Source organism: Aethalodelphis obliquidens, unplaced genomic scaffold (genome assembly GCF_003676395.1).
Source record: "Aethalodelphis obliquidens isolate GAN/ISIS:26980383/991018 unplaced genomic scaffold, ASM367639v1 scaffold8, whole genome shotgun sequence".
NCBI lineage: Eukaryota > Metazoa > Chordata > Mammalia > Artiodactyla > Delphinidae > Aethalodelphis > Aethalodelphis obliquidens.
In genome coordinates, this window is record NW_020837952.1 from 52,490,433 (window position 1) to 52,507,832 (window position 17,400).

General features: G+C 43.9%; 1 long non-coding RNA gene across 1 annotated transcript in view; it reads right to left on the reverse strand.

The window, feature by feature from the left end:
* Positions 1 to 809: 809 nt before the first annotated feature.
* Positions 810 to 17,400, reverse strand: part of LOC113620969 (uncharacterized) — a 123,715-nt gene continuing 107,124 nt past the window's right edge. Inside the window, exons 4-5 of the long non-coding RNA XR_003432993.1 lie at positions 12,113 to 12,731; positions 810 to 865 (exon numbers count right to left, since the gene is read on the reverse strand). This is a non-coding gene — a long non-coding RNA (uncharacterized LOC113620969). The remainder of the gene's footprint in view (positions 866 to 12,112; positions 12,732 to 17,400) is intronic.

Genomic DNA, 17,400 nt, shown 5'->3' on the forward strand with positions numbered 1-17,400 from the left:
TCTTTTTCTTGTACACAAAGGAGGAGAATCATTTAGTCAAAACATAACAAGCCCCCGAAGATGGAGACAATGAGTGGCAGGTCATCTGCCTCTTCCTCCTTCTCCCCTCCCAGGGCGCTGGTTAGGCTTAACATCTTCCACAGCGGGTCTCTAGGTGCTCTTTATCCAGACTTTCATGGTACAAAACAAACTTCTGACTTGGGATTCAGGAAGCCTCAGCTCTGGTCCCGTCCCCATCATGAGCAGCAGTGGCCAATTTGCTCCCCGTCTGGACAGCTCAGCTTCCTCCACTCTAAAATAACATTGGTCAAGATGTGGCTCCTGGGGCCCCTTCCAGTTCTGATGGTCTTTGTTCCTCAGAAAGCCAAGGTCTGAGCCCAACTCGTCACCTGAGCTCCCAGGAGACACTGACTCACTTTCTCTCTGGTCCCCGGGGTTCTAGCCGGAAATTGGCTCGAATAAGCACTGACCCCTTCCCCTACCCCCACAAAGGTTCAGTGTTAACGAAAAGATCAGGGTTAATGAAAGTGTTTGCCATGAGCCTCAGGCTCTGCAAAGAAAGGTTCTAAATGGAAGCTGTTGCTAATCTGGGGTCTCAGCTAAAAAAATTGGTCCCCCTCAGGGCTGAGTCACTCCAGCTAATTGTCTGGTTCCTCGACCTGGAGTTAAATGCAGTGGATGGGCAGAAAGAACTCGCTGCATCACACGAAAGGACTTTTCCACTTCTTACAACAGAGCCCTGCCCTTTGGTAGCACCTTGGGAAGCTGTGTGTGTGTGTGTGTGTGTGTGTGTGTGTGTGTGTGTGTGTGGATTCGACAAGGGCTTATCCATCCCATAAACACTTACAGAGTGCTCTTCTGGGTCCTAGAGAAACAAAAACAAGAAGACACAGTCCCTGGCCTCAGGAGTGGATCTGGCAGGAGAGGACAGACACTTAGGTTAGACAGAACATTAGGATCTGGGGGGATATGAGTTAAATGGAGCAGTGTGGGAGCACCGTATTGAGGTGATTCAATCTGCCTAGGGAAACCAGAGACTTCCAGAGAAGGGAACGTTTTACTTATACTTCAAGTATTAGTAGGAGTGTGAGAGGTAAAGAAGTAGGAGAAAGAACACTTTGGCTGAAGGAATTGTTACATAAATGGGAGCAGAGGTGGATTTACTGAAAAGCTATGAAACTTCATTTTGGAGGTTCCTCCTTTGTACGGGTCCCTTCCAAGATCTTGGACTGAATTTGATACTTGTAATATTGCATTCTCCTGCTTTGAAAAGGTCCCCTGAATTGCATAAAACTTAGGCTCCATAAAATATGAATCGAGCTAGATTCCAAAATCTTCCTTGGTGTAATTAGATAGAGGAGTCACCTACCCAATCCAGGTACCTGTTCAGACAGTACCTGAATGGATTCTGTAATCCCAGCATTATTGCATAAAGACAACAAAAGGATGGGCTGCAGATGGCTGAACCCACAAGCAACCTGGAAGGGGAACTCAGTGGAGCTTTCTCTGCAGACTTCAACTCAGCAAACTATCAAGGGCAGGCTCTGCTTCCTAATAGCAATGCCCAGCTATTTACACTAAAGCCCTCGTGAAGATCCTCAAAGCACCGTGACCAAGGAATGGATCTGGTTGTGGTTTTGAGCACCCTGTGTGTCCCACGCCATGCTCAAACCATGCTACTGCATCTGGGGTCTCTAGTCCTCACTTCCAGGCCCTCAAGAGCATGTCTTGATCTTTGTTGGTTCATTTGCTTGAAGTCGAGGTTGAAGCCTTGAGTTTATACTTATATCATTAGGTATTTGAAGCTTTCAGATGCTCCAGAGAAGCTCAACCCTCTGCTGTCCTTCTTCATGGAGCAGCAGGTTATGGACAGCTACCTGGGTGTCTCTCTAGCCCCATCACCCTGTGCTCTCAGCCACTGGAGGTCCCTCCCCATTGGCATCGCCAGAGTGACCCTTCCAAGAAGACAAGCACCAGTACCTAAGTGCTCACGGAGCCTCTTCCAACATTGCTTGCTAATGTCTCGTTGGCCGGAGAGTCACATGACCACTCCCCCATGTGGGCGGAGGCTACATAATCGAGTGACCACCCAGAAGTGTGGTTCAGCAGGGGTCACCAGCATAACTGTCTGCCCCATGGTGCGTGACCCTGAGCAACTTAATTCAAGAAAGGGAATTTCTCTATACTTCATTTTCTTCATCTATAAAGTGAAGGAGCTAAAATCAAGGCTCTCAGCAGTCCCTTCTCCTATCAGCCTTCCTATAATGACAAAATCACAATGGAAACGAACCTTGAAGAGTTGGCTGAGACAAAACAAAACTTCATTTTGAATAATATAATACATATATAAATGTTATATATGTATAAGATATATAAGGTTTATTTGTATAAATATAAGGTTTACTTCAGACCAAAAAACCAAATGGGAAAGTTCCTGAAGAAAGAGAGATGGCTTATCAGTAACCCATGAAAAAGAGGCTTAGGGGATTTATTCAAAGTGAGCTCAGGGCTTCCCTGGTGGCACAGTGATTAAGAATCTGCCTACCAATGCAGGGGACCCAGGTTCGAGCCCCGGTCCAGGAAGATCCCACATGCCGTGGAGCAACTAAGCCCGTGTGCCACAGCTACTGAGCCTGCGCTCTAGAGCCTGCGAGCCACAACTACTGAGCCCGCGTGCCACAACTACTGAAGCCCATGTGCCTAGAGCCCATGTTCTGCAACAAGAGAAGCCACCACAATGAGAAGCCTGAACACCACAACTAAGAGTAGCCTCTGCTCGCCACAACTAGAGAAAGCCCGTGCGCAGCAACGAAGACCCAACGCAGCCAACAGTGAATAAATAAATAGATTTTTTTTTTTTTTAAAGTGAGCTTAGTGGAAGTTAGCAGTGTGCTGCAGCCCCAGAATGAGTAAAGGGAGGCTTTGGCTGCATGAACAGAAGTATGAGGTACAGAATTAGGGGTGTGGGTGATACTTCTTTTCTATAATCCAACAACAGCTGGACTGATGCAGCCCTTTCTTGGTGCCTCTTTTTTTTTAGATGTTGGAGGTAGGAGTTTATTAATTAATTTATTTATTTTTGCTGTGTTGGGTCTTCGTTTCTGTGCGAGGGCTTTCTCTAGTTGTGGCAAGCAGGGGCCACTCTTCATCGCGGTGCGCGGGCCTCTCACTATCACGGCCTCTCTTGTTGCGGAGCCCAGGCTCCAGACGCACAGGCTCAGTAGTTGTGGCTCACAGGCCTGGTTGCTCCGCGGCATGTGGGATCCTCCCAGACCAGGGCTCGAACCCGTGTCCCCTGCATTAGCAGGCAGATTCTCAACCACTGCACCACCAGGGAAGCCCCTCGGTGCCTCTTTTTAAGAGAGAAGGGTAGACAGAAGAGATGTCCAGAAGAGACGACCTATAGAGAGATCAGACTGACACCATCTAAACCCCCATCAGTTTCCGCCTCATTTAACAGTGGAACAACACTCCTTGTGTGACTCCTAAACATTAGGCAGTGGGGAACACACGCCACCATCTGTGAATTGTTCTCCCCTAAAAAAGAAAAAAAAAAAAAAAAGAACTTGACTCCAATTATGCTGTAGACTTAACTACCTATTTCAGGAAGTATAGACAATAGAAGAATAAATTAAATTAAATACCAGGAAGAAGCAATTAGTCATATTCAGAATATGGGATAGTCAACAGAACAAATGATTGTGTTTCTCCAACAAATCTGTAGCATGGAAGAGACAGGGGAGGAATTGTTAATGAGTAAAAGAAACAGGAGATATAATAAGCAAAGGCAATATATGAATCTTTTCTGGACCTTGATTTTTTTAATCATAAAATCTCGAATACAATCAAGGAACTCTGAACATGAGTAATAGAGGATATTGAAATTTTCTGTTGTGTTGATTGTCAAAATAACATGGTCAGGTTTTTAACATCCCTCCTTTGTTAGTGATGCATACTAAAATCTTATGCATCAAAAGATGTAATGTTTGGGATTTGCTTCAAACTACTTCAGCAAACAAAACAGAGGAGGAGAGAACAGAGAAAACGACTGGCAAAAATGATCATAGTTGTGGAAAATTATTGATGAGCGTGCGGGAGTTCATAAGCTATCGTCTCTAGTTTTGTATATGCTAGAAATTTTTCCTAATAAAGAAATTTTAATCCAGAAGCCATTCATTTAAAAGAGGGAGTGCAGAGCAGAAAAAAAAAATGACCTGGAAGGAACAGGAGCACACGTTCTAAAAGCCAGGTCTCCTGAGGGTCGCATGAAAGCACCGGGTATGTTTGGGACACAGGTGAGGGACTCCAGGAAATCCAAGGTTTGAAGGGCTTGTCAGGAGAAAGAGGGAGGACTCGCTCTGTGCAAGCACCCCAGAGGGCAGCATCAGGACCAATACAGGAATTACAGGAAGAGAAGTTTAAGGCCAATGCAAAGAACACAGGAACTAGGTTTTCCAAAGGTCCCTTCTCTCTCACCACTCTGACTCCCTCTTCTCCTGCAGCCCTTGGTGAGCCCCGCATTCCAACCACACTAAATCATCTGAGGGTCCTGGAACACATCAGGTACATTCCTATCTCACACCCTTTGCCCTGCATTTTCCTTGGCTAGGAATGCGCTCCCCTCTCCCCAGCTATTGGAATTCTACTCATGCTTCAAGGCCCCACTCAAACACTGCCCTGCCCGCCTTGCCCTTGATCTCTCTTTTGAAGTAATTGCTCAGAATCTGCTGGTGGCTGTTACATGCATATCTCTCTAGATAGATATCAAAGATAAGTTATAAATTACCTTTTAAAATGATTCCTCCTTTTCACTCCCACAACTCTGTGTACCTTTATTGTGATAATAGTGGCCTCCATGTATGGAGGGTCCTATATGAGCCAAATGCTTTAATTCTCACCCCAGTCCTATGACACAGGCACCATAAGTGTCAGAGGGGGATGCAACTGAATGTCACACAGCAAAGGTCTGATTTCAACTCAGACTTGTCCGATGTCAAAGCTTTAAACAAATGTATATGTTATATACGTTTATAACATATACAGTATACATATGTACATATATGTGTGTATGTATATATACTATTCTTTATACTATGAATGTATAAAGGGTGTGTGTGTATACACTACTCCCCTTATTCATAGAGTCTGTTTTCCTTTCTAGTACACTGTCTGGCATAAGGTAAATATCCCATAAATATTTGACGAAGGATGGACAGATGAATGAATAAATCCAGCATTATGACTAGTTATACAGACGCTTTTCCCCACAATGCCCCACCGTGGTAAACTCTGGACAACAGAATAACTAAATGGGACTAGGCGCCAGGATTCCACACGGGATAGAAGGGCAGTCCAAGTGGCAAGAGTGGCAGGGGCCTGCCAAGGTCCCCAGGAAGTCGAGGGGGTGACAGAGGGAGGGGAGTTGCCGACAGGGTCCCTGTGGGACCACCACCCGGGCTGTCATCAGCCCAGGCTGCTCCTAGCCGTTCCTGGAGCCAGCGGCGGGGTAGGGGGGGAAGAAAGCCTCTCTCTTCTTCCCCAGCTGCCAGGGCCCTGACCGCTGTGTGACCCCTGGGGTGGGGACCTGTACTCCCCAGGGCAGGAAGGTTACAGCCCTGTTATCGGCAGGAGGCAATGAAGCCATTTCGTGGTAATTAGAATCCTAACCAATTTAAGTCATTTACAGCTCTCAAACAATTCCCTGGTGATTCTTATCTCCCCAAGAATCCTGAGATGTTATTCCAAAGGGGTTATAAACTAAGAACCTGGTTGGGGGTGGGGAATGAAAACAGAGGAGAAGGAGGAAAGATGGCCTCCCAGGGTGATGGGAAAAGAGGAAAATTTTTAGGGCCCCATTCGCGTGCCTGGTCCTTCATCCGATGTGGGCGAGGCAGGCCTATCCTTGTGGATTTTGTAAGAGAAAAGTGTTCTGTCTCTAGAAGGTTCCTCTTTAGAATCATGAGATCTTGGCTAGAAAAGCGGAAGAAACACCTAGGAAAGTATTTCCAAAATCAGAAACCCTGGACATCTGTGGTTCGTGAGATGTTCATGGGTGTTGAATGAAAATATTCCCAAGGTGAATGGGTTTGGGCAATTCATAAACTGTGACTCCCTCGTAGAAATCACAGGCCCCACTGCATCTCAAAGATTCTGGCAAGAGTTATAGGAAAGAATCTAAGATCTACAGGAAAGTTTAACTCAGTGAAACCCAGTGTGTTCAGACTTTGACCACTGAACCTATTCACCCCCACAGGAAATCTATTAATAACAACACAAGAAGCCTCTAGAAATATGGATCTTTTTATCCTAGTTTCCTTCTCATTCTTGGACTGAAGTTAAACTGAGTGGCTTTCTGTTCTATAACACACCCCTAGTTAGGACAAGTATTTGCATTCAACAGTGGGCAGTCAGCCATCTGTGGATACCTTTGGAAGATAATGGGGGACAACCTCCATTTTTTTTGGTCTTACCTGAGAGGCCATGTGAAAGAGGAAAAGGAAAGGAAAAAGAGAATCTTCTGACAAACCAAAAATCGGATCACCAACTGGCCTCACCTCCAAAGGTGACAGAAAGAGACTTAGTCTGTGCATACCAAAAGGGCAGAATTGATCCAGTTAAAGAAGGAACTTTCTAACAGTCAAAGCCGCAGACAGCAGAACAGATGGCCTCAGGAAGGAATGAGCTCCCTGACAACATGTGCGTATGAGCCAAAGCTGAACAGCCCTTAGGGGTGTAGTACTCAGTCAATTAGTAAATACCTGAGAATCTGTATTGTTCAAAGCACTGACTGAAGGCAGAAAAATAGTGATGAGCAAAGTCCCTGCTGTATGTGAGCTTATATTCTGATGGGGAGGGAAGAGAAACAGGTAAGAGCCAAGTAAACAAAAATAAATGTAATAAGATATTAAAATGGTGATGTCCTAGTAGTGGGAGAGAGGCTAGTGAAGTTATGGTGGCCAGGCAAAGCCTCCGTGGGATCAAGACACCTGAGCTGAGAGCTAAGCTCTAGGAGCAGTGAACCAAGCATACAGTTCAACATGTCCAAAGGCTCTGCAGTGGAAATACTTTGAATGTATTCAAAGAACCAAAGGGAGGCCAGTGTGGTGAGTGGGGCTGGGAGAACACTGTGGATGAGGGAGGAAAGGTACAGCACAGTCTAGCATCAGTGGCCTAGACAACCCCATGCATCCTTCTGGTTCTGAGGATCTTTGACGGCGCCCCTGACTGATCAGATTGAGATCGTAGAGTCCCTCTCCCTTGACAAATGTCAACAATCTCAGGCTCAAGCCTCAGTTTCCTCATCTGACAACTGGAAGCTGTAAACTTTGCAAAAATGCTACCCAGATAAGGGACTATGTACTTACTTAGCAAGCACAGAATCAGTAATATGTGCCATTCTAAACACTTTCTAATATTACTCATTGACCCTTCCTAATATCCCTAGGAGGTAGACACTGGTAGTATTCCTATTTTATCAAGGGGAAACTGAGGTACAGAGAGGCACTTGGCACATTTAATCCTAGTAGATGCTAAGAACATCATAGCTACTGTATGCTTAGATGTAAAAGTTTCCAGGAGATGTAAATAAAATATTTTCCATGATCTTTGTGCTTCCCCACCCCCACTTTCGGAGCTCCCAATCTGGAGCATATACGTGTCCTTATAGATTCTCAGTAAAGAATTATTCAATTGAGTCATGTGGCACCAATAAATACAACCCACCTCCAGAGCGTGAGGATAACTGAGAGTCTTGCAGTCATCCCTATCAAAATTCTAACAGCATATTTCACAGAAATAGAAAAAGCAATCCCCAAATTCTTATAATACCACAAAAGACCCAAATAGCTAAAGAAATCTTGAGAAAGAAGATTGTAAACTATATTACAAAGCTATGGTAATCAAAACAGTATAGTACTGGCATAAAAACAGACACATAGACCAATGGAATAGAATAGAGTACCCAGATAAAACCCAAATAAAACCACACATATATGGTCAACTAATCTAATCCTTGACAAGGATGCCAAGAATACACAATGGCGAAGGGATAAATAAATGGTGTTTGAAAAATTGGCTATCCAATGCAAAAGAATAAAACTGAACTCTTACACCACTCACAGAAATCAACTCAAAATGGATTAAAGACAAATATAAGACCTGAAACCATAAAACTCCTAGAAGAAAACATAGGGGAAAGCTCCCTGGCATTGATCGTGGCATTGATTTTTTTGGATATAACACCAAAAGCACAGGCAACAAAAGCAAAAATAAACAAATGGGATTACATCAAACCAAAAGGCTTCTGCACAGCAAAGGAAACCATCAACAAAACTAAAAGGCAACCTGCAGAATGTGAGAAAATATTTGCAAACCATATATCCAATAAATGGTTAACATTCAAAATATACAAGGAACTTTCACAACTCTATAGCAAAAAAATAAACAAACAATAAGAAAACGCCCAAATAACCCATTTTTAAAATGGGCAAAGGACCTCAAAAGACATTTTTCCAAAGACAACATACAAATGGCCAACAAGTACATGAAAAGGGGCTTAACATCACTAATCATCAGGGAAATGCAAGTCAAAAGCAGAATGAGATATCACCTCACACCTGTTAGGATGGCTATTGTCAAAATGACAACAGATACGTATTGACAAGGGTGTAGAGAAAAGTGAATTCTTGTGCACTGTTGGTGGGAATGTAAATTGGTACAGCCATTATGGAAAACATTATGGGGGTTCCTCAAAAAACTAAAAAGTAGAACTACCATGTGATCCAACAATCCCACTACCAGGTATATATCCAAATGAAATGAAATCAGTATCTCAAAGAGATATCTGCACTCCATGTTCATTGCAGTGTTATTCATAATAGCCAAGATATGGAAACAACATAAATGTCCCTCTATAGATGGATGGATAAACAAGATACGGTTTGTACATACACATAATGGAATATTATTCAGCCGTAAAAAAGAAGGATTACCTGCCATTTGGAACTACATGGATGAATCTGGTGGACATTATGCTAAGTGAAATTAGCCAGACAGAGAAAGATAAATACTGAATGATCTCACTTACATGTGAAATATTAAAAAGTTGAACTCATAGAACCAGAGAGTAGAACCATGATTACCAGGGGCTGGGGGCTGGGGGAAATGGGGAGAGGTTGGTCAAAGGGTACAAACTTTCAGTTATAAGATGAATAAGTTCTGGGGATGTAATGTGCAGCTTGGCAACTATAGTTAATAATACTCTATTGCAGTCTTGAAACTTGCTAAGAGAATACACCCTCAGTGTTCTCACCACATGGAAAAAAGAAATAACTATGTGAGGTGATAGACGTGTCAATTAATTTGACTGTGGTAATCACTTCACAATGTATACGTATATCAAACCATCACGTTGTACACGTTAAATACATACAATTTTTATTTGCCAATTATACCTTGGTAAAGCTGGGGGTCGGGGGGAGTCTTGCAGTTAAAGGAGAGGGTACTGCACAGCTACAGGACCACAAGGGAACTCGTATTTGTCTAGCCTCTACTCCGCATCACATCCCCGTGGGGTTTGGATTACAATCCCCACTCTATAGCTTGTGAAAAATGAGGCTCAATTAAAATCTATGGTCACCCATAATAAGTAGTAGAGCTTCATACTCCAAAGAGTTTCCCCCAGACCCAGTCCACGTGGACTCTGGGTGGGGGGAGGAGCATCTAGCCTTCAAGAGATCATTTCCTTATTGCGGGGGGGGTGTCTCTCCCACCTGGGATATAATAGGTCCAATTCATGAGAACCAAACAGTACACTTACACCTCAGCTGTGGCTTAACAGAGGGAAAAATAATTTCCCTCCTATGCTGAAAAATAAAATTAAATTAAATTAAAAGGGGGCTTCCCTGGTGGCGCAGTGGTTGAGAGTCCGCCTGCCGATGCAGGGGACGCGGGTTCGTGCCCCGGTCCGGGAAGATCTCACGTGCCGCGGAGCGGCTGGGCCCGTGAGCCATGGCCGCTGAGCCTGCGCGTCTGGAGGCTGTGCTCCGCAACGGGAGAGGCCACAGCGGTGAGAGGCCTGCGTACCGCAAAAAAAAATTTAAAATAAAAATAAATAAATAAAAAGGTATCTTTATTACAAACTATATATTTAACACATTTTACCGTGTTAAAACGTTTTTAAAAGACTGAGAAAAAAAGATCTCATAAAGCAAACAAGGGTATTATTTATCTTTCCATTTAACCTTACTGCAATCAATTTATTCAAAACACTAACCTTTTCTGAGACTTTGGCTCAGACTATTTTCTTATTATACATCCACCTCCGTGGGCGTATGCATCTGTATTTTCATGAACCTCTAACTAAGATGCAGCATTTCCTTCCATTAAGACTGCAGACAAAAAATTACACGGTGGTGTATTCACAGTACCTATGACCTGCAGATACCTCAAAATATCTAATGTATTAATAAAGAAGCACATGTATGCCACAGTATCACAACTGTTTTACTATTTTGACAGCTGGATTTCAGTATAATTAATTACCTCTAAAATCTGTGTTTTATGTCATCAATTCATTATTCAGAGAAACGGTCATGAGTTTTGCCAGACAGCCAGAAGATTCTACGGTTTCAAAAAGCTAAGAACCCCACCTCCACATGAAGTCTTCCTTCTCTGCCAGGGGCTTCCAAAGAGGAGACCCCAAAAGACTTTTGTGACTTATTTTTTTTAACATCTTTATTAGAGTATAATTGCTTTACAATGTTGTGTTAGTTTCTGCTGTATAACAAAGTGAATTAGCTATATATATACATATATCCCCATATCCCCTCCCTCTTGCGTCTCCCTCCCACCCTCCCTATCCCACCCCTCTAGGTGGTCACAAAGCACCAAGCTGATCTCCCTGTGCTATGCAGCTGCTTCCCACTAGCTATCTGTTTTACATTTGGTAGCATATATATGTGTCAATGTTACTCTCTCACTTCGTCCCAGCGTATCCTTCTCCCTCCCCATGTCCTCAAGTCCATTCTCTGTGTCTGTGTCTTTATTCCTGTCCTGCTCCTAGGTTCTTCAGAACCATTTTCTTTTTTTAGATTCCATATATATGCTTTAGTATATGGTATTTGTCTTTCTCTTTCTGACTTACTTCACTCTGTATGACAGACTCTAGATCCATCCAAAACAAATAACTCAATTTTGTTTCTTTTTATGGCTGAGTAATATTCCATTGTATATATGTGTCACATCTTCTTTATCCATTCATCTGTTGATGGGCACTTACGTTGCTTCCATGTCCTGGCTATTGTAAATAGCGCTGCAGTGAGCATTGTGGTACATGACTCTTTTTGAATTATGATTTTCTCAGGGTATATGCCCAGTGGTGGGATTGCTGGGTCATATCATAGTTCTGTTTTTAGTTTTTTAAGGAACCTCCATACTGTTCTCCATAGTGGTTGTATCAATTTATATTCCCACCAACAGTGCACGAGGGTTCCCTTTTCTCCACACCCTCTCCAGCATTTATTGTTTATAGATTTTTTGATGCTGGCCATTCTGACTGGTGTGAGGTGACACCGCATTGTGGTTTTGATTTGCATTTCTCTAACGATTAGTGATGTTGAGCATCCTTTCATGTGTTTGTTGGCAATCTGTATCAAATCGGAAAAGAAGTAAAACTGTCACTGTTTGTAGATGACATGATACTATACACAGAGAATCCTAGAGATGCTACCAGAAAACTCCTAGCGCTAATCAATGAATTTGGTAAAGTAGCAGGATACAAAATTAATGCACAGAAATCTCTGGCATTCCTATACACTAATGACGAAAAATCTGAAAGAGAAATTAAGGAAACACTCCCATTTACCACTGCATCAAAAAGAATAAAATACCTAGGAATAAACCTACCTAAGGAGACAAAAGACCTGTATGCAGAAAACTTTTGTGACTCTTTAGGCTAATCGGAGGCCCAGCGTCTCTCAGCTTCTGTCCTGCCCCCTCACCACCTGCATCATTCATGCTGAAAGAAATTGCAGTCGCATTGAGCTTGCATCCTGCCCACCACATTAACCTCCGGAACCAATTTTCCCCCATCAGACTTGCTCCACCCACTTACCTTTTGAAGACCAGGGAAAGCGCCAGCCTCTTCAGTCTTTCAAAGGGAGGCTTTGAGTTGATGAACTGGATTTTTATACTCAAAGGGAAGATCAGATTTCATCTGCAGAGTCCCTGGGCAGCAAGGAGCACAGCTCACAAAGTCCCCTGGCAGCAAAGTGTTTTCTGTAGATGGGCTCACATTCCCCTCCATATAGCAGCGGGAAATGCCGCCCCAGCACACTTCTGATGAGGTTAAACCCAGACTTAAAGTTTGTTCCATCACAGGCAAGGAAATCTTCCTTCCTTGAATCACCTGACCCAGATCTTCGAGTAACCTGCCCTCCAGGGAACTTTGGTGTGATGCTTCCACAACCTGGGATGCTCGCTCGGGGCTGGGGGGTCACAAGACTCAGGGTGGGGGGTGGGCAACCACTTAGCCAGTTTTGTTCTCTATGTCACCACCCCCACGGCTCATTCTCCAGGGTGTTTCCAAAGCCCTCTGGGAAGATGCAACCCAGGGCAGAGGACAGAGGGTCCTGGGTTAGCAATGGGAAGATTCTGGTTCAAGTCCAAGCTTTCCTCACGGCTGCATGCATCTGGACAGCAGCCCCAACACCTCTGGGTCTCAGTGTCCCCATCTGTAGAAGGAGGAGGGAAGATTGGATAATCCGTCTCTGGAGGCCTTGGGTACCACATCAACACCACTCAGTGAACGGCACCTGGGAGGTGCCGCCCACCACCAGTGCTGCCTGGCCTCATTTCTGGCTTTGCTTGATCAGACAGGTAGCCCCATTCGGGCCCCAGAGTCCACAGCCTTCTGCCATGAAAAGGAGCCCCTCCATGGAGGCAGGATGTCCAGGGGTCCTCAGCCAAAAGGGCCAGGAAGTGCTGGGGGTCCAGGGCTATGCTCAGTGACAGGTGTTGCTTCTCGCTGGTGTCTTAAACTCCCTCATCAACATGACTCCTTTCAGGGTCCTTCTGAGTCAAGGCCATGCTGGCCCAGGCAAAGAAGTCTGGCCAAGGAGCCCTCTGAGAGCAGCAAATGGGGGAGGGTGGCATGTTAGTCCTGGGTCCCCCGGGAGGATCCTGGGACTAAGCACACTGGGATACCCTTTGAGGATAACAGTATATGGGGAATCATGGCCCTTAGAGATCCCTCATGCAAATGCCTTAGTTTTCAGCAGAGAAGGAGGCAGAGAGGCGAAGGGCCTTGCACGGGGTCACACGGTACTGTCAATAGCACAAGAACCTAGTCTTTCTCTCCCTTCCTTTTTTTTTTTTTTTGCAGTACGCGGGCCTCTCACCACTGCGGCCTCTCCCGTTGCGCAGCACAGGCTCCGGACGCGCAGGCTCAGCGGCCATGGCTCACGGGCCCAGCTGCTCCGCGGCATGTGGGATCTTCCCGGACCAGGGCACGAACCCGTGTCCCCTGCATCGGCAGGCGGACTCTCAACCACTGCGCCACCAGGGAAGCTCTGCATCAGCTCTTAGTTGCAGCACCTGGGATCTTTTAGTTGCAGTATGCGGACTCTTTAGTTGTGGCATGTATGTAGGATCTAGTTCCCCAACCAGGGATCGAACCCAGGCCCCCTGCATTGGGAGCATGGAGTCTTACCCACTGGACCACAGGAAAGTCCCTATTTATTTATTTATTTATTTATTTATTTATTTATTCTTTTTCTGATTCTTTTTCATTATAGGCTATTACAGTATATTGAATTTAGTTCCCTGCGCTATACAGTAGGTCCTTGTTGTTTATCTATTTTATATACTGTAGTGTGTATCTATTAATCCCAAACTCCAAATTTATCCCTCTCCCCCTCTTTCCCCTTTGGTAACCATACGTTTGTTTTCTATGTCTATGAGTCTGTTTCTGTTTTGTAAATAACTTCATTTATATCATTTTTTTAATTCCACATATAAGTGATACAATATGATATTTGTCTTTCTCTGTCTGACTTACTTCACTTAGTATGATCATCTCTAGTTGCTGCAAATGGCACTATTTCATTCTTTTCATGGCTGAGTAGTATTCCATTGTGTATATACATAATCTTTTCAAATTAGAGTTTTCATCTTTTCTAGATTTATGCCCTGGAGTGGGATTGCTGGATCATATGGTAACTCTGTTTTCAGTTTTTTAAGTAACCTCCATACTGTTCTCCTTAGTGGCTGTACCAGTTTACATTCCCACCAACAGTGTAGTAGGGCTCCCTTCTCTACACCCTCTCCAGCATTTATTATTTGTAGACTTTTTAATGATGGTCGTTCTGACCGATGGGTGTTGTCGCTATTTTTAATTTTAGCCACTATGATAGGTATGTAGTGATATCTCATTGTGATTTAAATTTGCATTTCTCTAATGGCTGATGAGATTGAATCTATTTTCATGTGTTTATTTTTCCACCTTTCTATCTTTTTCAGTGAAATCTCTCCAAGTTTTTTTCAGTTTTTCCTGAAAACTCTGATTGGAATAGAGAGGTTTATTCAAAAAGTCTCTGTGATGCTTGGATCCCCCTTTTCTGGCCCTTCGGCTAGAAAGAGCAGGCTTTTGTGGGGCTTTTTGTCTATTTTCTTGGTGGGTCCAGGTTTCTAGCTTCAACTCCAATTCTTGGAAATATGAGGCAAAGAGAAAACCCTGGGAACTCCCCACCAGTCCTTCCTTGGGTCCCAAGATCCCAAGCCAGTCTCCTTCTTCTCTCCACCTTTCAGAGTCTTTTCGTGTTTGTTTTACATACCATGTCCAGGGTGTTTAATTGTACTTAGTGGAAGTCACTGGGAAAATGCAACAACTAATCTACTTTCCAGAAGCAGACGCTTCTCTGGATTATGCTTTTCACATCTCTGTGCCTTTGCATATGCTGTTCCCTCTGTCAAGAACAACCCTTCCCTTCCTTTCTTTGAATAGTTATCTCCAACTTCACAGCTCAGCTCCTGCCCTCTCCACGAGGGTCCCTGACGCCACAGACCAGGTGAGGTGACCAATAGCATCCCTGTGCCTGGAGCACCGTAGTGACCAGACTATGTTAAGATTTTCTTTTTGTCCTTCTTGCTTTCTAGGCCATCAGCCCCTGGAGGGAAGGACTAAGTCCTGATGGACTGTGTGCCTCTAGCCCACACCACAGTGCCTGGTGCATAGCAGGCACTTGATAAATGTTTGTTGAGTGAATGAATAACATTCACTGCGGTCTTCCCTTTTGCCTTTGGGTGGTGCACAGGAATGAAGACAATGCACTTGACGCCGACCCCTCCTAGACTTTTATGGGTGATCTTGGGCAAATAGCCTGACCTCTGCTGACATCAGTTTCTTCCACATTGACTAATTAGCATGAACATGGGAATAACTATTATTATCAAAACCCACTATTTTTATCACTCAGTATGTGCTAGGCACTATGTTAATTGCTTCATCTTCATTATCTCATTGAAGTCTTAAAATAACTCAATGAATGCTAAGTGTAGTAAGTCAGAGAGACAAATACCGTATGTTCTCACTTATAGGTGAAACCTAAAAAAACCGAAGTCAGAGAAACAGAGTAGAATGGTGGTTGCTAGGAGCTGAGGGTGAAGGAATTAGGGAGATGTTGGTCAAAGGGTACAAACTACCAGTCATAAGATAAATAAGTTCTGGGGATGTAATATACAGCATAATGACTACAGCTAACAAAGCTGTAATACATACTGAAAGTCCCTAAGAGTAAATCTTCTTTTTAATGTATACTTATTATAGCTGATTTACCATGTTGTGTTAGTTTCTGCTGTACAGCAAAGTGATTCAGTTACACACATATATATATACATTCTTTCTCATATTCTTTTCCATGATGGTTTATCACAGGATATTGAATATAGTTCCCTGTGCTCTACAGTAGGACCTTGTTGTTTATCCATTCTCTATATAATAGTTTGCATCTGCTGATCCCAAACCCCCAGTCCATCCCTCCCCCACCCCCTCTCCTGCTTGGCAACCACAAGTCTGTCCTCTATGCCTGTGAGTCTGTTTCTGTTTCGGAGATAGGCTCATTTGTGTTGTATTTCAGATTTCACACATAAGTGATATCATATGGTGTTTGTCTTTCTCTTTCTGACTTACTTCACTTAGTATGATAATCTCTAGGTCCATCCATGTAGCTGCAAATGGCATTATTTCATTCTTTTTTATGGCTGAGTAGTATTCCATTGCGCGCACACACACACACACACACACACACACACCCCCCACATCTCCTTTATCCATTCATCTGTCAATGGACACTTAGGTTGCTTCCATGTCTTGGCTATTGTGAATAGTGCTGCTATGAACATAGGAGTGCATGTATATTTTTGAATTATAATTTTGTCTGGATATATGCCCAGGAGTGGGATTGCTGGACCATATGACAACTCTATTTTTGGTTTTTTGAGGAAGCTCCATACTGTTTTCCACAGTGGCTGCACCAGTTTACATTCCCACCAACGGTGTTAGAGGGTTCTCTTTACGAGAGTGAATCTTAAACGTTCTCAACACAAGAAAAAAAATGGTAATGATGTGAGGTGATGAAAGTGTTAACTAGCTTTATCGTGGCGATCATTTTGCAATATACGTATGTGTCCAGTCATCCTGCTATACACCTTAAGCTTACACAATGTTATGTGTCAATTATATCTCAATAAAGCTGGGGGAAAAGAAAGAAAGAAAGGGGCAAAGATAAGCCAAGGAGTTGAGTTCTAGTACCTCCACTGCGCGTGTAAAGAGCCCTAGGCTCCGTGAGGCTGATGAACTACCCTTAGGCACAGAGTAAGTGTAAGAAAAATGTAGGCCAGGAGTCAAACCTGGATCTCTCGGCCTCTGTCGAGAGAGGAGGTTCAGATGAAATTCCACAAGATGTTTCTCCTGAACGTAAATTGGATCAATTCACACACCGTCCTGGGATGCTTGCCATATGCTAGGAGTTGCAGATTTGCTTAAATCTCCAAAGTTACAAAGATTGCAATCAAAATCAGATAAAGATTTCAGAGGTGCTTAAAGCATTAAAAGGGAGGGGATGGGAAGGAGAATAACTGCCTCTCACAGAGTGTCTCCCTCTCGATCCTCTCCACGGCCCTGCGGGGGTGTTCTTGCTGTCTTCACTCTCCAGAAGAGGAACTGTGCTCTTAGGGAGGGGAAACAGCAGGCCAGAGGCCAAAGGACAGTAAGCACTGCAGCCAGGTCCGGAACCCAGGACCATCTGTCTCCAACAGATACATGTACCATATCGTGATAGTGGTCTTAGTCCAAGAAATGAAGAAACCAGAGGTCAGGCCTCATCCTGAGGTCCCTGTAGATTT